General features: G+C 43.0%; 1 non-coding gene and 1 pseudogene across 2 annotated transcripts; both read right to left on the reverse strand.

Annotated features, from left to right (window-relative positions):
• Positions 1-291: 291 nt before the first annotated feature.
• On the reverse strand, positions 292-19,338 carry LOC149320485 (uncharacterized; annotated as a pseudogene). The gene is made up of 6 exons (XR_016278083.1): positions 19,257-19,338; positions 7,654-7,948; positions 6,869-6,932; positions 6,355-6,440; positions 6,038-6,158; positions 292-4,137 (listed from the first exon to the last, which is right to left on the reverse strand). The product of XR_016278083.1 is annotated as an uncharacterized LOC149320485 (transcript).
• LOC149320486 (U6 spliceosomal RNA) lies at positions 9,477-9,579 on the reverse strand. The gene has a single exon (XR_016279636.1). It is a non-coding gene; the product is annotated as a U6 spliceosomal RNA (small nuclear RNA).
• Positions 19,339-19,381: the final 43 nt, after the last annotated feature.

Genomic DNA, 19,381 nt, shown 5'->3' on the forward strand with positions numbered 1-19,381 from the left:
TCCTGGGTCTTGTAGAGTCAGCTGAGACTTGGCTTCATTTTCTCAGCTCCTGTCTTGGACAACTCTAAGGTGCTGCAATGCAGATCCAAAAGTCTAGCACACACCAACCAGAGGCAGGACTAAGGCTCTCCATCTCTAGAAGGCTGGCAGAGCATTAGAATAATTGTTCTTTTAAACTGCAATCCCAATTCAGTCCCAATTTTGGGAGAAAGTGGGCATATAACTAAAAATAGATTCACCTCATAGGTGACCGTGATATGCTTAGGCTTCATTAAAAGAGGTTTGGCACCAATGGTAGAAATAAAATTGAAGTAATGGGGATAGGTTCTTTCACCACAAAAGAGAGGAGCAGTTCAACATGTTTCATCAAATGTTTATTCAAACTAACAGTATGCACACATGAAATAAAAACAACATTTTCAACCTTCTGGAGAGCATGATATTTTAAAATAGTTTTCATTGCTTCTGCCCTGTGAGTTCCTTGATTTGAGTGTACCTTTGCCACACTCTTGCTATTTAACTGGTTTCTCTCCTGTGAAAGTTATGTGAGGATGAGTGAGCCATTTCTTCCCAATAAAACCCTTCCTGCACTCCAAGCATTTGAATGGCTTCTTTCCTGTGTAAGCTGCTGGATGATGATAGAGGGCTCATTACTCAATGAAACTCTTTCCCACGCAAAAACATTTAAATGGTTTTTCTCTTGTGCAGTTTATTTTATTGATGAGGGAGGAATGCCTTCTACATATACCTTTTCCCCATTTCAGGTTTCTCTCATATTTTGAGTTTTTTGATGACAGAAGTTTGTCTTCTGAGTAAAGCTTTTCCCACAAACCAGGGATTGAAATGGTTTCTTTTCCTATGTGAGTTTTTTGATAAGTGAGCTGCATCTTCTGAATGTAATGTTCTTCACGCTCCAGGCATTTAAATGGTTTTTCTCCTGTGTGAGTTTTTGTAATGATTAGTGAGATGTGCCTTCTGACTATAACTGTTTCCACACTCCAGGCATTTAAATGGTTTCTCTCCTGTGTGAGTTGCTTGGTGGCAAGTGAGATTTGTCTTCCGAGTGAAGCCTTTCCCACACTCCAGACATTTAAATGGTTTCTCTCCTTTGTGAGTTTTTTGATGACAGGTGAGCTGTGTCTTCCCAATGAAACCTTTTCCACACTCCAGACATTTAAATGGTTTCTCTCCTGTGTGGGTGTTTTGATGACAGGTGAGCTGTGTCTTCCAAAGGAAACTTTTCCCACACTCCAGACATTTAAATGGTTTCTCTCCTGTGTGGGTGTTTTGATGACAGGTGAGCTGTGTCTTCCAAATGAAACATTTCCCACACTCCAGACATTTAAATGGTTTCTCTCCTGTGTGCGTTTTTTGATGACAGGTGAGCTGTGTCTTCCGAATGAAACCTTTTCCACACTCCAGGCATTTAAATGGTTTCTCTCCTGTGTGCGTTTTTTGATGACAGGTGAGCTGTGTCTTCCCAATGAAACCTTTTCCACACTCCAGGCATTTAAATGGTTTCTCTCCTGTGTGGGTGTTTTGATGACAGGTGAGCTGTGTCTTCCAAATGAAACATTTCCCACACTCCAGACATTTAAATGGTTTCTCTCCTGTGTGCGTTTTTTGATGACAGGTGAGCTGTGTCTTCCCAATGAAACCTTTTCCACACTCCAGGCATTTAAATGGTCTCTCTCCTTTGTGAGTTTTTTGATGACAGGTGAGCTGTGTCTTCCCAATGAAACCTTTTCCACACTCCAGACATTTAAATGGTTTCTCTCCTGTGTGGGTGTTTTGATGACAGGTGAGCTGTGTCTTCCAAATGAAACATTTCCCACACTTCAGACATTTAAATGGTTTCTCTCCTGTGTGGGTTTTTTGATGACAGGTGAGCTGTGTCTTCCGAATGAAACCTTTTCCACATTCCAGACATTTAAATGGTTTCTCTCCTGTGTGGGTTTTTTGATGATATGAGAGCTGTGCCTTCTCAATAAAACTTTTCCCACACTCCAGGCATTTAAATGGTTTCTCTCCTGTGTGAATTGCTTGATGGCGAGTGAGATTTGCCTTCTGAGTGAAGCCTTTTCCACACTCCAGACATTTAAATGGTTTCTCTCCTGTGTGGGTTTTTTGATGATCTGAGAGCTGTGTCTTCCGAATGAAACCTTTTCCACACTCCAGACATTTAAATGGTTTCTCTCCTGTGTGGGTTTTTTGATGATATGAGAGCCGTGTCTTCCAAAGGAAACTTTTCCCACACACCAGGCATTTAAATGGTCTCTCTCCTGTGTGAGTTTTTGTAATGATAAGTGAGATGTGCCTTCTGAATATAAATGTTTCCACACTCCAGGCATTTAAATGGTTTCTCTCCTGTATGAATTGCTTGGTGACGAGTGAGGGCTCACTTCCGAATGAAGCCTTTCTCACACTCCAGGCATTTAAATGGTTTCTCTCCAGTGTGAGTTGCTTGGTGACAAGTGAAGTCTCTTTTCGCAATGAAACTTTTCCCACACTCCATGCATTTAAATGGTTTCTCTCCTGTGTGAGTTTTTTGATGATAGGTGAGCCGTGCCTTCTCAATATAACTTTTTCCACACACCAGGCATTTAAATGGTTTTTCTGCTCCATGTGTTGTTTGGTGGCGAGTGAGGTGTGTCTTCCGAGTGAAGCATTTCCCACACTCCAGGCATTTAAATGGTTTCTCTCCTGTGTGAGTTGCTAGATGACGAGTGAGGTGTGTCTTCCGAGTGAGGCCTTTCCCACACTCCAGGCATTTAAATGGTTTCTCTCCTGTGTGAGTTTTTTGATGATAGGTTAAGTGTGTCTTCCAAATGAAACCTTTTCCGCACTCCAGGCATTTAAATGGTTTCTCTCCTGTGTGAGTTGCTTGGTGATAAGTGAGGGCTGACTTCTGAGTGAAGCCTTTTCCACACTCCAGGCATTTAAATGGTTTCTCTCCTGTGTGAGTTTTTTGATGATAGGTTAAGTGTGTCTTCCAAATGAAACCTTTTCCGCACTCCTGGCATTTAAATGGTTTCTGTCCCGTGTGAGTTTTTTGATGATAGGTTAAGTGTGTCTTCCGAATGAAACTTTTTCCACACTCCAGGCATTTAAATGGTTTCTCTCCTGTGTGAGTTTTTTGATGATAGGTGAGCTGTGTCTTCTGAATGAAGCCTTTTCCACACTCCAGGCATTTAAATGGTTTCTCTCCTGTGTGAATTGCTTGGTGACGAGTGAGGGCTGACTTCTGAGTGAAGCCTTTCCCACATTCCAGGCATTTAAATGGTTTCTCTCCTGTGTGAGTTGCTTGGTGATGAGTGAGGTGTGTCTTCCGAGTGAGGCCTTTCCCACACTCCAGGCATTTAAATGGTTTCTCTCCTTTGTGAGTTGTTTGGTGACGAGTGAGGACTGGCTTTTGAGTGAAACATTTCGAACACTCAAGACATTTAAATGGTTTCTCTCCTGTATGGATTGCTTGGTGATGAGTGAGGGCTGATTTCCAAATGAAACTTTTCCCACACTCCAGGCATTTAAATGGTTTCTCTCCTGTGTGAGTTTTTTTATGATTGGTGACATTTTTCTTCCCAATGAAAACTTTTCCACATTCCAGGCATTTAAACGGTTTCTCTCCTGTGTGGGTTTTTTGATGATATGAGAGCCATGTCTTCTGAATGAAGCCTTTCCCACACAACAGGCATTTAAATGGTTTCTCCTCAGTGTGAGTTGTTTGGTGATGAGTGAGGTCTATCTTCTGAGTGAAACCTTTTCCGCACTCCAAGCATCTGAATGGTCTCATTCTTCTGTAAATAGTTTTAAGTGAGATAAAACTGGAGCTGCCACACTCACCACCTTTGAATGATTTCTCTTTAGTCTGAATTCTCCTGTGAAGAATATGACGTCTTTTAAAGCTGCAACTTCTGTCATGTGCAAGACAAAGATATTTACTCCTTTTGTTTCGTTTCTGTATTCTTCCTTCAATTGAGGTTCTAGAAACATCACCTTTTTGAAAAGGGCGTGTGGTTCTCCCCTCGTTTCTGGCGTTATTTTTTCCTTCCTTCATTTCGACCTGTTTGCTCTGGTCTCTTTGCATCAATGCTTGGCATGGTTTCCCATTATCCTGTTTCAGATGCCTATCACTGCCTGGAAGGAAGAAAAAGTACTGCTCAGAACACAAAGAATCTCAGAAAACCTCATACACAGATGGGACTCCAAAGAGATAAGTTCTCTTTCCTTGAAAGGAGGCAGCCCTAAGGATTTTGGCATCATAGAATCATAGTTTTAAAACAAGGAATCATTGAGTTGGAAGAGACCACAAGGTCCATCCAGTCCAATCCCCTGATGTGAAGGAATACACAATCGAAATAGCATATGAACTAACACCCTGCCCATCTCCTTAAACACAGTTATCTTGATTTTCCTGTTCTAAAGTTCCTTTCCCACAGGAAGCCACTGAGCAAGCAATATCTGGATTGTATCTGATCTTCAATAAAATGTACCTGGGAAGGAGGGGAACTTCTCAATAACGGAACAGATGGTGCTTGGTGACACTAATGCAGAATCAGTATTGTGCAGCAAGTGGTTTCACATCCCTGGAGACTGGGGATCAATTCCTACCTTTTATATCCATTAGTAATACTGAAAGACAGACCAAATTTGATTTGAAGAAAGAAATTTAGAAGAACATCTATCTGTGAACTTAATTTAGGATTTAAAGATTACCCACTAAATTTCTGGCAGGTTTCCATTTCAGGAATTTTTAATTATATGACATATTTTAATAAGAAATTATCAAATTGTGTGAAAATAAGTTTGGGGAACAGCAAGATAAGGTCCACTTAGTCTTCTGAAATGTAATGAAGCATCCACAGATGGCCTCACCTCATTCTCCCCAAGGGCAGTGCGCACATGAGGTCTATTGGCAATTGGGAAGGAGAGGACTTGAGGTCCTGTGTTTTTTGCCATTCATGTGGGGACGGGGCTGTCCAGAACAGAATCCCCAAAGATACCAATGGCTGACTGTACTAGCATCATAATAAAGTTTTTAAAAACTAACAAACGATTTGGAATTTCTCATCCTAAAATATCCGGACAACAAAGTAGGTACAGAGTACCACTGCTATCTGCTGGGATTGCTCAAGTCCCATTAAAATACAATAGCTGAGTATCTCTTAAAATAACATGCAAAATCAAAGTTTGCTTTTTGGAATTTATATGTTTTTTTCAATGTTTTCACACTGTGGATGCTTGAATCCATGGGGGAAAAAAACCCTTCATTATCTACTTCAGTTTTGTTTGGTCAGTCCCAAAATTTGTTCTTATACTGAGAGCATGAGGAGATCTTAGCTATCTAAAGGGGCCAAGGGAGAACCAGCATGTAGTAGTTTGAGCGTTGGACCAGGATTCCTGGAGACCAGGGTAGAAATGAACTGGGTGGCCTTGGGCAGGTCACACCTTCTCAGCCTCTCTTGATAGGAAACCTCATGGCAGGTTCACCTAAAGGTCACCATACGCTAGTTAGCCCCTCTCTCCACACCAGGGTTTGGATTTCTCTGTCTTTTTTGGCAAGGAGATCTCAGCAAGTGATGGCAGCCACTTCCTCCAAGTCCTCCCCTCCTCTCCAGTCCCTGGAAGGCTGTCCCTTTGTATCAATTTTTAAAGGATTCAGGGAGAGGGACGAAACGAAGTGGGATCAAGGAAGCAAGATGTGGCTGATTTCTCCTTCCGCCTTCCCATTTGTCCTTAAAAATCCAATCTTTCATTTCATTTTTTATGGCAACTGGGAAGGCAAAGCAGGGTCTGGGGGGTCAGCGTGTGGAGCTCTGGAGTGCAACTGGACCTGACATCATCCACTGTCACCTTGACCAAAGTCTGCTAGTGAAGGGCTTTCTGGGAAGAGAGGCCAGAAATAGCAGCAATTCTAAAAGAAAACCACTCAGCCTGCTTTAAGATATCAAGATAAAAGACAAACTTCCAGGGTTACTTTTCAGCACTTGCACAATCACAAGAAAGTTACGCAATCAGAAGAAAGCGGGAACCTTACTTAGAGAGGACAGGGCCTCCACAATCTCCTCCATCACTTCTCGATGAAGGGCTCTTTGGCCTGGATCCAGCAGGGCCCTCTCATCCTCTGTGAAATCCACAACCACGTCCTCAAAAGTCACCTGTAGAAAGAGAAAGTAATTTTTTCAAATTCTCAAGAAAATTGAAATTCCTACAGGATGCAATCCACAGACTCCTTACAGTGGCAACTCGTGATGGAAGCAGAGGGAAAGAACAAGATTCTGTGGGGACCAGGGAGTGGCCAGATGGGCACCCAGCCCACCCCTTTCTTGGCTCACTTGAGATCTTGTCCCCTACCTGAGCTAGTCTCCCAGAAGCTGTTCTGAATCCATCAGGATGAAGAGATGTCCTTGTACACATAGATTCAGTCCGTCTTCCACCTCCTGGGAGGAAGAAAAAAGGAAAGATAGTATTTCTAACCCTTCCCTCTCCTTTCAGTCCCTCCTACATGTGCAAATGCAGCACACACCATTTCTCACATCAGGCTTTATTGCATTGTCTTCTGCAGACATATTACTATAACTGGATACTCAAAGCCTGTGCTTCTCAAATCCTCCTAGTGCCAATGTTGCAAAAAACCAGCTACAAAGAGGAGGAGGAGGAGTAAAGGAAGGCAGAGGAGGCATAAAAAGTCCTTGTAAAATATACTTCACGGTCAGAGGCTTTGTTAACTTGAGGTACGTCTGTATTTTCAAAGTGCTAGTTAGCGTTGATAAAATGGTCCAAGTGCTGCAATTGATAGAGTCTGGCTATTTCAGACATATTTGGAAGGGGAGTCAAACAAGAAACTACCCTCCTAGCCCTTACTTACCCTGCCTTGGACTGGATTCAAAAGGACACTTCTCCTTCTCGGCCATCACTTTCATAAACATGTCCTGCAGCAGAAGCAGAAATGGGGAGAGAGGAGGAGGAGATAATAATTAGGAAAGGAAAGGAAGAGGACAAGGCCTTGTGAGGCATCATCCCCATTGCAGATGATTTCCAGAAAGAAAAAAAACAAACCTGGAAAGTGGTAGCTAGATTTACATCATTATGATGATTTTTTTATTCATTTGCATCCCTTGCTTCTATTCCTCAGGATTTGGTTTCATGGTGATTTACAGAAAGCAGAACAACAACAAAATACATAAAAATAAATGCATACACAGATAATAGTTAAAAATCAAAGCATCTACAGAATTGAAGCCATTAAAACGTAAAAGACTAAAAGGACAGATTAAAACAATAGAAATGCACATCGCTAAACCCAGTTTCAGGTAGTTTTGAGAAGGCTATTTTCATCTTGGGACGGAAACAGCCTAAGTTCCACATGAAGGGAGTTCAGGCCTCAAGGACAGCTCTGGCTCTAGCCCAGTGGTTCCCAATCTTTCTAATGCCACGGCCCTTTAATATAGTTCCTCATGGATCAATATGCCAGCCACAGATGCTAGTGAAACGTCAGAAAGAAACTCTGCTAGAACATGGCCACATAGCCCGAAAGACCCACAAAAAACTACGGATGCTGACCATGAAAATCCTTTGACTTTACATGAGTTTACTTAAATTTTTTCAAAATCCTTAATAAATAATAATAATGGGCACTATAAATAAGCTCACCTGCTCCTCTTCCCTTTTCGTCTCCTCTGCCTGGCTCAGGAGGAAACCCTCTGCCAAGGCCACTGCTTGGAAGGTGGTCTCCGCTCCACACTCTCGAACCCAGCTCTCCATCTCTGGGGGAAGGATGGCCAGGAGCTGCTCCAGGATCACCAGGTCCAGCATCTCAGCCTTGGTGTGTCTCTCTGGCTTCAGCCACTGACAGCAGAGATTGTGGAGCTGGCTGCAAACCTCTCGGGGCCCCAAAGCCTGGACCTCAGAACTGAGCATCTTCTCCCCGAAGCTCCTCTGCATGGCTCTTCCCAAAAGAAGAATGGAAAACAAGACATCCTGTGAATGAGATGTTCTAAAGACTCTTCAGAGGAGATTTGACAATTAATCCACATCACTCAGATTCTCACTGCAGCATCCTTCCACTTGCTCTGTCCCTATTGCCTTGACCCATATTTTAGCACACCTCTGTCAACAGCAATGGGGTGGCTTTTTCATCTTTAAACATTGCTTATAACCCTTTTTGCTGCCTGAAGCAAAGGACAAGATGACACCCCATCAATAATGATGACCTTTGGAATACAAGGGGCTCCCTTTTCTCTCTTCCCCCAACAATAAAGAAGGGAGAGGGATGGAACACCCCTTTGAGCTCCTCTTCAGAAGGGCTTCCTGGAGGAACAGGGCTCAACTCTCTGCCTGGACATCACTCTCCTCTCTGGCTTAGGCTGCATCAATAGAAGTATAGTGTCTAGATCAAGAGAAGTAATAGGGCCACTCTATTCTGCTCTGGTCAGGCTCCAACTGGAAAACTGTGTTCAGTTCTGGGCACCACAATTCAGAAAGGATGTGGAGGAACTAGAGTGTGTCCAAAGGAGGGTGACTAAAATGGTGAAGGGTTTGGAAACCATGCCCTACGAGGAACGACTTAGGGAGCTGGGGATGTTTAGCCTGGAGAAGAGAAGATTAAGAGGTGATATGATAGCCCTGTTCAAATATTTGAAGGGATGTCATACTGAGGAGGGAGCAAACTTGTTTTCTGCTGCTCCAGAGACTAGGAACCAGAACAATGGATGCAATCTACAGGAAAAGAGATTCCAGCTCAACATTAGGAGGAACCTCTTGACACTAAAGGCTCTTCGACAGTGGAACAAACTCCTTCCTCGGAGTCTAGTGGAGTCATCTTCCTTAGAGGTCTTTAAGCAGAGGCTCAGTGATGCTTTGATTGAGATTTCCTGCATGGCAGAATGGGGTTGGACTGGATGGCCCTTGTGGTCTCTTCCAACTCTATTATTCTATGATTCCTTTAAGCTGTGTTTGTGTGAGAGATCATTTTCTTAGAGAGGAACTTCAGGGAACCCAGAAGGAAGGAAGAAGTCAACTAGAAGACAAATGAATGGCTCCGGAAGGAAGGAAATGGGAGCTGAGCAGCATGGATTTGAAATTGTTGTTGTGTTCTTTAAAGATGGAAACTCTAAGGCTACACTCAAACAATACCAATAATATTAACAACAAGAAAACTTCATTGAGTTTGATGAACAAAATAAGCATGCCACTTGTCTAACCCAGTGGCTTTCATGGCCATGTTGTTATTAGTATTAGTATTATGACTAGTAGTACTGATACTAATTAGCTTACTTGCTAATTAGCTTACTTGCTGTTCACCGCTATGATCTTTGGAATAGCGGTATATAAATAAAACAAATTATTATTAATTATTAATTACTATTATTATCATTTATATCAGGCCCTTTTCCCAAAACTGGGAGTCAGAGCAGCTTGCAAGATTAAAACAGCTAAATATAAACATACATTAAATCAATGTTAAATTATGAAAGCAGATGAAAATATGTTTTACAAATGTTCATGTCATCCTTGCTCAGGGGCCAAGCTAATCTTCTGTGTTTTCTTCCAATTTTAGTACAGTAGACCCTCATTATACGCTGGGGTTTGCTTCCAGGATCCACCACGTATTAAAAAACCACGTATGCTCAAGTCCGCATTTAAATTTACCTTCAATTGATGTCAGCCAGGCTGAGAAGCACTCTCACAGCTTTGGGGATAAGCTCTAGCACCAGGAAACATTTGCCATGCTTCCTCCCCAATTTGGCTTCATCAGGAGGGGAAGGTTTCCTTGCTCCCAGGAAACAGGAAGAAGGGAGGCACAGGGCTTAGAGGTTGCCCCTCCTCCTAAGTCCCTCTTTGCTAATTGAAATCCCCCACCTCCCTTAGCAATCAATCCCATCATGGAGTTTAAAAGGAGGCAGAGGAGAGCACTATGGGTCTGCATCTGGGGGTGGGTGGGTTGCTTTGCTATGGGGATGCCCTGCAATCTCCCCCCTCTCTCTTTCTCCATCCTCCTCCCTTCCCCACAGGAACCAATCCCAACACAGAGTTTAAAAGGAGGCAGAGGAGAGCACTATGGGTCTGCATCTGAGGGGGGCGGGGTTGCTTTGCTATGGGGATGCCCTGCAATCTCCTCTCCTCTCTCTCCTCCTCCCTTCCCCATAGGAATCAATCAAAACATGGAGTTTAAAAGGAGGTAGTGCAGAGCATTATGGGTCTGCATGGGGGTTGCTTTGCTATGGGGATGCCCTGCAATCTCCTCTCCTCTCTCTCCTCCTCCCTTCCCCATAGGAATCAATCAAAACATGGAGTTTAAAAGGAGGTAGTGCAGAGCATTATGGGTCTGCATGGGGGTTGCTTTGCTAGGGGGATGCCCTGCAATCTCCTCTCTTCTGTCTCCCTGTCCTCCTCCCTTACCCAAAGGAATCAATCATAGAATCAGAAGAGGCCACAAGGGCCATCCAGTCCAACCCCATTCTGCCATGCAGGTAATCTAAATCAAAGCATCATGACAAATGGCCATCCAGCCTCTGTTTAAAGACCCCGAAGGAAGGAGATTCCAAGTAAGGAGTGTGTTCCACTGTTGAACAGCCCTTACTCTCAGGAAGTTCCTCCAAATGTTGAGGTGGAATCTCCCCTCTCTCCTCATTCACTCCCCCTCTCCATTGAAGACAATCAGGGAAAGGAATTGAACAGGGAGCCAAAAGCATCAGGAGAATGGTGCTTGGCTTTATCATCAGGAGAGAAGGGAGCTTGGCTTGCTGTTGCCTTCCACCACCCCCACATCCCATGTCTCATTGAAATAAATGGTGTGCAGTATTTCCCTTTGTTCTCATGAATCATGTCCTCATGGCAGACCTAAGGTGAACCTGTACACTCCAATATCCAGCTCCTCATACAAAAAATGCTTGTACAAATGCAAGAATCAAAACTCACACAGAGAAACATGCTGTTACTACATGCAGGTAGTTGAAAATATTCTTTTTTCTTACTGTACATGTACAGTGCAGTATAGAATCGTAGAGTTGGAAGAGACCTCAAGGGCCCTGATCCAGTCCAACCCCATTCTGCCATGCAGGAAATCACAATCAAAGCATCCCCGACAGATGGCCATCCAGCCTCTGCTTAAAGACCTCCAAGGAAGGAGACTCCACTACACTCCGAGAAAGGAGTGTGTTCCACTGTCGAACAGCCCTTACTGTCAGGATGTTCCTCCAAATGTTGAGCTGGAATCTCTTTCCCATTGCTCCGGGTCCTGTTCTCTGGAGCAGCAGAAAACCAGCTTGCTCCCTCCTCAATATGACATCCCTTCAAGTATTTAAACAGGGCTATCATATCACCTCTTAACCTTCTCTTCTCCAGGCTAAACATCCCCAGCTCCCAATATCAGTGCTTTTTTTAAACCTACTTCCAGAACAGGTTGTCTCATGTTCTAAACCTTCCATGTATGAATTGAACACATCTGGGTCCACAGGACTTCCCATGACCACTTCTTTTATCTGCCAATAAAAGTTGTTCTCAAGCTTGAAGAGTCTCATGTATAAGGTGGGATTTTGGGTGCAAAGGGTTTTTTAAATTGGTCCATAAATTGAACAATTGGCTCTAAGGCTGAGGTGTAGCCTGATAATACTGGGCAGCCTGGAGGTGTGCATTTTTGGCAATATTTAAAATATAGGTAATCTAGGCTTTGCTGTTGTTAACTGCACTCAAATTGATCTCAACTCATGCTGACCTTCTGGATGAGACATCTCCAAGACCCCCAGTCCTCCTCTGCTCTGGTCCTACAGTCCCATGCCCATGGTCTTTCTCACTGAATCCAACCATCCGGCACGTGGTCTTTCTCTTGTCCTCTACTTTTCCCATCATTATTCTCTCTTCCAGTGATTCATGCCTTCTCACAATGTGTCCAAAGTAAGACTCTCAGCCTCAAGGAAAGGCAAAAGCAAATCTCTGAATGAATCATGCCAAGTAGACGAACAACAGGTTTTTTCAGGTACAGCTTGTCTAAAGACCATCTTTCATATAAAAAAAAGTTCTAGACTCTCAGTCTTAGAATAGCTTTATTGTAGAAAATAAAATCTTAGTAGACAGGTCAGTGACTTTTTTGACAAGTCTGGAGGCAGAACACATTGAGACGCAAAATCCCTCCCCATAAGATTGTGTAACTCAGTAATTGGCTCCCAGTACCCACACTTTAGCCATTGACATGAACCCTGGTGGTGCAGTGGTTAAATGCCCGTACTGCAGCCACTCACTCAAAACCATAAGGTTGCGAGTTCAAGACCAGGAAAAGGGCTCAAGATTGACTCAGGCTTGCATCCTTCCGAGGAGGTCGCTAAAATGAGTACCCAAATTGTTGGGGGCAAATTAGCTTACAGTTGTAAACCGCTTAGACACTGCTTAGGTGGTATGAAGCGGTATATAAATGAAGCTTGTTTTTTTATTTTGTTTGACATGATGTAATAGTTCCTGTCCAGAATATCCAGCAATTGGCATGATGAGTGTGTGAATGTACAGCTTCTCACCAAAACTAGACTAAACAACCTTGAAGTAACATCTGCCATTTGTGTATGCTATAGCACTTGGGACTGGTATCATACATTTAACAATATCATCACATATATTTGACCAACCTTCATAACTAAGCACACATAAAACTAAACCCATCACTTATTAAAACTACTTATTGAAACTGTCCATTAGCTTCTTAGCCACATTAAAACTCAAGCCTCTCTCTTCAGCCAAGATAAAATCACCCCACAGACATCTCAAAGGAACTGTATTTTACAGACCTTTTTTTGTTCTTGTGAGACTCATTAACTCTTACAGCACAACCTCACAGTTCAAACCATCAGCATCAAAAATATACAACAAAATGTCAACAAAATCCCACCTCTATTTAAAACAACTCAAAACAAATTCTAAGGCACACAACAATAAATAAATATTGTATTTGATTGTTTTAAAACCCACTGCCATATATAGGAACATGCAAGGTCTAAACACAAAAATAGACAGTCACCCCAGACAGGTAGATACAGAAAGTCTCCTTTTACATAGGCTCCCTTCATTTTGGACCTTATTACACCATTATAGCACTTTGATTCCACTTTAACTACCATGGCAGCATCTTGTGAAATTGTAAGGTAGCACTAGAGCTCCCTGGCTGTGGATTCTAAATACCAGAATTGCAAATCCCAGGATTCCACAGGATGGAGCCATGGCAGCTAAAGTGGAATCATAGCACTCCAATCATGTGGTGTGAAGGGGCCCCTTATTCTGCAATGGCTCATTCACACTTACAGAAGCAGTTGCTTCCCAAAATGTCAGAGTTACCTTCCAGAGTAAGGTCTGAAATTGGAACCCGCATCCCACACCCTCCCCATGTAACATCATGACCAATGTAATCACTAATAATAATAATAATAATAATAATAATTATATCCTGCCTCTTACGATTCAGGATCGAGGCGGGTAACAACAAAGTAAATACAATATACAACAATAAAAACAACAAGCCCCACAAAACCCCGACCCAACCCTCCCTCCCAACTATAAAATTAAACAGTAAAAAAATGTTTCAACAGTACATAACAATACATCAAAGTTAAAAACAAATCACAAATAATAAAAATAATAAAAGGGGGATTCAATTGGTTCTGGACATTATCAATCGGGGAAGGCCTGCCAGAAGAGAAAGGTATTTGTTACCTTTTTAAAAGCCTCGAGTGAGTATAATTGGCGAATCTCTTCCGGCAGGTCATTCCAAGTTTTTGGAGCGGTGACAGAGAAGGACCTCCAGGAGGTCACCGCCATTCTGGTCTTTCTAGATTGTATGAGTTTTTCCCCGGAGGATCGGCATGTACGAGAAGGATTGTATGGGAGGAGGTGTTCCTTCAAGTAGACTGGACCCAGGCCATGTAGGGCTTTATAGGTGATAACCAACACCTTATACTGAGCCTGGAAGCTAATAGGCAGTCAATGTAGTGATTTTAAAATAGGTGTAATATGGTCGAACTTGGATTTTCCAGCAACCAGTCTGGCTGCCATGTTTTGTATCAATTGAAGCTTCCGGACGTGGCACAAAGGTTGCCCCATGTAGAGCACATTGCAGAAACCAAGGTGAGAGGTTACTAGAGCATGTACCACCGTTTCTAGGTCCTGCTGCTCCAGATAGGGGCGCAACTGGCGTATCAGCCGAAGCTGATAACAGGCACTCCTGGCTGTCACATCAATCTTAGAAGACAGCTGAAGCGATGAATCCAGGAGCACCTCCAAGCTGCGGACATAGTCTTTCACAGGCCCCACCTGGAATATTGTGTCCAGTTCTGGGAACCACAATTCAAAAAGGATGTTGAAAAACTGGAACGTGTCCAAAGGAGGGCAAGCAAAATGGTGAAATGTCTAGAAACCATGTCCTATGAGGAACGACTTAAGGAACTGGGGATGTTTAGCCTGGAAAAGAGAAGGTTAAGAGGTGATATGATAGCCCTGTTTAAATACTTGAAAAGATGCCATACTGAGGAGGGAGCTGACTTGTTTTCACTTGCTTCAGAGACTAGGACCCGGAGCAATGGATGCAAGCTACAAGAAAAGAGATTCCAGCTCAACATCCGGAGGAACTTCCTGACAGTAAGGACTGTTCGACAGTGGAACACACTCCCTCGGAGTGTAGCAGAGTCTCCTTCCTTGGAGGTCTTTAAACAGAGACTAGATGGCCATCTGTCGGAGTTGATTTGAGTTGATTTATGGAGTCAGCATTAGTGGTTTGAATGTGCACTACGACTTTTGAGACAAGGGTTTGATTCCCCACTTTGCCATGGAAGCCCACCTTGGGCAAGTCACACTCTCTCGGTCTCAGGGGAAGGCAATGGCAAACCTTCTCTGAACAGATATTGCCAAGAAAACCTTGGCTGCGCCGTACGTCAGAAATGACTTGAAGGCACACAAAAATAAAGTGAACCTATCATGGGGTTTCTTGGCAAGATTTATTCAAACTTCCTTTTCGGCCATAGGCCATACCAGGTTCCCCAAAGCACTCCTTTTCTGGGTCAGAAAAGAAAAATATGGAGTTGAATGATCTGCCCTGGAGGCCTTCCAAAATGAGACCTACTGCATTTCCCACCCTTACTATACATGTGGGTGGGTGGGTGGGTGGGTTGTTGTGTGCCTTCAAGCTGTTTCCTACTTACAGTGATCCTAAGGACAACCTATCATGGCAGGATTTGTCCGAAGGAGGTTTGCCATGGCCTTCCTCTGAGGCTAAGAGAGTGTAACTTGCCCAAGGCCACCCAGTGGGTTTCATGGCTGAGCAAGAATTGAACTCTGGTCTCCAGAGTCTTAGCCCAACACTCAAACTGACATAGCAAAGGCCTTAGGTCAAAGGCTGAATGTAAAGGATTAAAGCTACCTTAGAAATATAAGCTAAAAGCAAAGATTTGAAATACATGGTCTGATCTTAAAACTATGCAGCGAGGTGCTTTTTGCAAGAGGAAGTTGTTTTGTCAGCTCAAGCTAACTGCCTTAAAGATAGCTCTGTGGCAAGCCAAGGAAATGCATAGGGGAGGGGGGAGACAAGGAGCAAAATGCATTGTCTTACTTACTGAAACAATTCTGCTTACAGTTGCAAAAGAAGCAGAACATGAAATGTGGTTGCCTAAGCAAAATGTACCTGAGACACTCTGTGGTTTTTGTCAATAAAAAGAATTCGCAATCTCTGTCCAGGTGCCAGCATCTCTGGAAATATTCAGGAGGCTGGACTGCTAGCAATAAAAGTTTATCTGAGAACTGGATTTTGGTTTGAGACTCAATCATTAATTAAATAACTATTTTTTTAACCTTAACAAAACCACTATGCCAGGCTGGCTATACTATACTATACTATACACTGAACTATACGCACACTCACATAGGCATAGCCGCACACCCTCCCCCCCTACATTGGTGGACAGATCCAGACAGGGTTAGATTGTCGGTTCCTGGCATGCCCAGAGCAAAAAACACCCACATTTCAGGGGGGAGAAACAGGAGTGAAGACAAACAATCAACCCAAGGGAAGGTATTTTTACCATCCATCAAAGGAGTCACAGACAGAATAGGGAAACGTGAGTAAACACAACCTCCAGATGATCTATAAATCAACCAACAAAATCCAGCAAATGCTTCGCTCAACAGACAGTAGTGACCCTCTTGTGTTTAAACACGAATCAAGGGACAAGAGAGACACTGCCAGAAAAATCAGCAGTAGCAGAACATGTTAAAAACCATCCTGGGCATAAAATGCTGTTTGAAAACACTGTAATTCTGGACCATGCCAACAACTATCAGGTCAGAATGCACAGGGAGGCAATAGAAATTCACAAACACCAGGCAGCTTCAACAGGTAAGAAAAAAGGCTGACTACCGCTCCTGAAAAACACCAGAATCAAGACTCTGCACATGCAAATGGAATAGACACAAATCCTGCTTGCATATCCTGCCATCCTGTGGCCTGGCTATTCACCAAAAGACCAACACGCAGATTAACATGTAAATCACTCCCTCCCAGCCAAGGGTCACACAGTATACATAGATATACCCCACACAACTTCCACATGTCACTGTTCTCTGAAGATGCCAACCACAGATGCAGGCGAAATGTCAGGAATAAATTCTAGAATACAGCCTCACAGTCCAAAAAAACCAGGGACACCTATGGATGCCAGCCGTGAAAGCCTTTGACTTCATACCCAAATCTCAGTTGTCCCAAATTATGCGCCTGGGAGGTTTGACACCTTCTGCCTAGAGAGAAAATGTCATAATGGGAGTTGTTTCCTTCCCTCCTTTGCCTTTCAAAGAGCTGCATACAAGAGGACTAACATTTTTAAAAATTTCTCTAAACATTTATACATTTGTATAAATATATTGTATTATTTTTGTATAATTATACACACACACACACACACACACACACCCAATAACAGATATACATATAGTAATAATTATAAAATGTGTATGTACATATATGTATATGTGTGTGATTTATTTATATAGTTATATTTTTGTATATATATAATACCAGACGGTTTGCATGGTATTATATGGCATTCACTGCATTAGAGGCACAGGATCCCCGTGAATGTTGGAAAACCAAACCAAAACAAAAAAACCCTCTATGCTTTTACCTGAGAGAACACTTCTCTAGGAATCTCTTCTAGGCCCACCAGTGCAACTCGACTGTGGTCAACATCTGCCAGACAGTGACCATTGAATTGGGTTGGAGGAGCTACATTGTTTAGTGGAGTGTACTCTCTAGGAATCTCTAGGTCTTTCAGTGCGTCTTTTGCTTAAGTTGACCATAGAGTTACCTTGGAGGACCTAGATATTCCTAGAGAGAACATACAGGTATTAATAAAATCTGTGAATGATCAAATCCGCAAAAGTGAAAGCCACAAATGTGGAGGGACAAGTGTGTGAGTGTGTATGTGTTTATATATAATAAAAAATGTGTATGTGTGTGTGTGTGTGTCATAGAGTTGGAAGAGACCACAAGGGCCATCCAGTCCAACCCCCTGCCATGCAGGAAATCTCAATCAAAGCATCCCCGACAGATGGCCATCCAGCCTCTGTTTTAAGACCTCCAAGGAAGGAGACTCTGCTACACTCCAAGGGAGTTTGTTCCACTGTCGAACAGCCCTTACTGTCAGGACATTCTTCCTAATGTTGAGGTGGAATCTCTTTTCCTATAGCTTGGATCCATTGCTCTGTGTCCTATTCTCTGGAGCAGCAGAAAACAAGCTTGCTCCCTCCTCAATACGACATCCCTTCAAAGATTTAAACAGGGCTATCATATTGTTGTGGATGATATGCTTTAAAAGGTTCTGACAGAATAGAGTAAGGCAGGGGACCCAGATTTCGTTGCAAATTCAGATTTATTCAAAGCTAGCTGTCTCCAGAAGAATTCCCATTCCAACAAAACTGAGGCCTTGAGTCAAAGAAAATGGCTAACTTTATAGGAAAACAGACAAAGAAAACTCATCTTCATCACCTCATTGAGCATTTCACACTCCAAACATATAAATCCCCAGCAAACATAGTTCAGAGACATGAATACATTTAAATATACTTTAAAATACACTTGGCTACACCCCATTGCCCCCTTATCTGCTATGTTAACACTGAGAGGCCCTTCTGCCAGTGAAATTACATTCTCTATCAGTCTTTTACTAAGGCTCTTTGTTCTCTTTAGGCGCCTGGATGAGCGCTTCACCTTGAACATCTCTACATCTGCCCCCCTTCTGCATTCCACTCTCCCAAAAGCCTTGGTTCACTCTCATCTTTTGTTCCATTTATATATTGACTCTTGCATATTACCAAACATTGATATTTGGGTTTGTCCACCTCAATATCACCTCTTAACCTTTTCTTTTCCAGGTTAAACATCCCCACCTCCCTAAGGTGTTCCTCATAGGACATGGTTTCCAGACCCTTCACCATTTTAGTCGCTTTCCTTTGGACATTCTCCAATTTCTCAACATCCTTTTTAAATTGTGGTGCCCAGAACTGGACACATTATTCCAGGTGAGGCCTGACCAAAGCAGAACAGAGTGGCACTATTACTTCCCCTGATCTAGATACAATACTTCTATTGATGCAGCCTAAAATTGCCCTAAGTGCAGTACCTTACATTTCTCTGTGTTGAAGTTCATTTTGTTAGCTTTGGCCCAGCTTTCAAGTCTATTCAGGTCATTTTGAATCTTGATCCTGTCCTCTGGAGTATTAGCTATTCCTCCTAGTTTGGTGTCATCTGCAAATTTGATAAGTATGCCCCCAATTCTGTCCTCCAAGTCATTGATAAAGATGTTGAACAGCACTGGGCCCAGGACAGAGCCCTGTGGGACCCCACTGGTCACTTCTCTCCAGGCTGAAAAGGAGCCATTGTTGAGCACCCTTTGGGTTCAGCTGGTCAACCAATTACAGATCCATGCAACAGTTGCCTTGTCTAGCCCACATTTCACCAGCTTGTTTGTTTGTTCACGTCTCTAACCAGAGAGAACACTTCTAGGTCCTCCAGTGCAAATCTGTGGCCGACATCTGCCAGAGAGTGACCATTGAATTGCGCTGGAGGAGCTACGTTGTCTAGAGGTATGTACTCTCTATGAATCTCTGGGTCCTTCAGTGCGACCTTTGCTTAAAATTAACCATAGAGTTGCCCTGGAGGACCTAGATATTCCTAGAGAGGACATATTAATAAAATCCGTGAATAATGAAATCCACAAATGTCAAAGTCCTACATTTTGTCCCTGGTCTCACTGGACAATTATGGCAACCCTCTGGCTCCTTCCGTTGTTTTTAGGGAAGAAGACGAGCTCAGCTCCTGGCCCAGGAAGGGTTAAAGGAAGAGAGTAGCCGATTCCTA

This window comes from Sceloporus occidentalis, unplaced genomic scaffold, assembly GCF_023333645.1.
Source record: "Sceloporus occidentalis isolate IW3139 unplaced genomic scaffold, rSceOcc1.0.p SCAF_1, whole genome shotgun sequence".
NCBI lineage: Eukaryota > Metazoa > Chordata > Lepidosauria > Squamata > Phrynosomatidae > Sceloporus > Sceloporus occidentalis.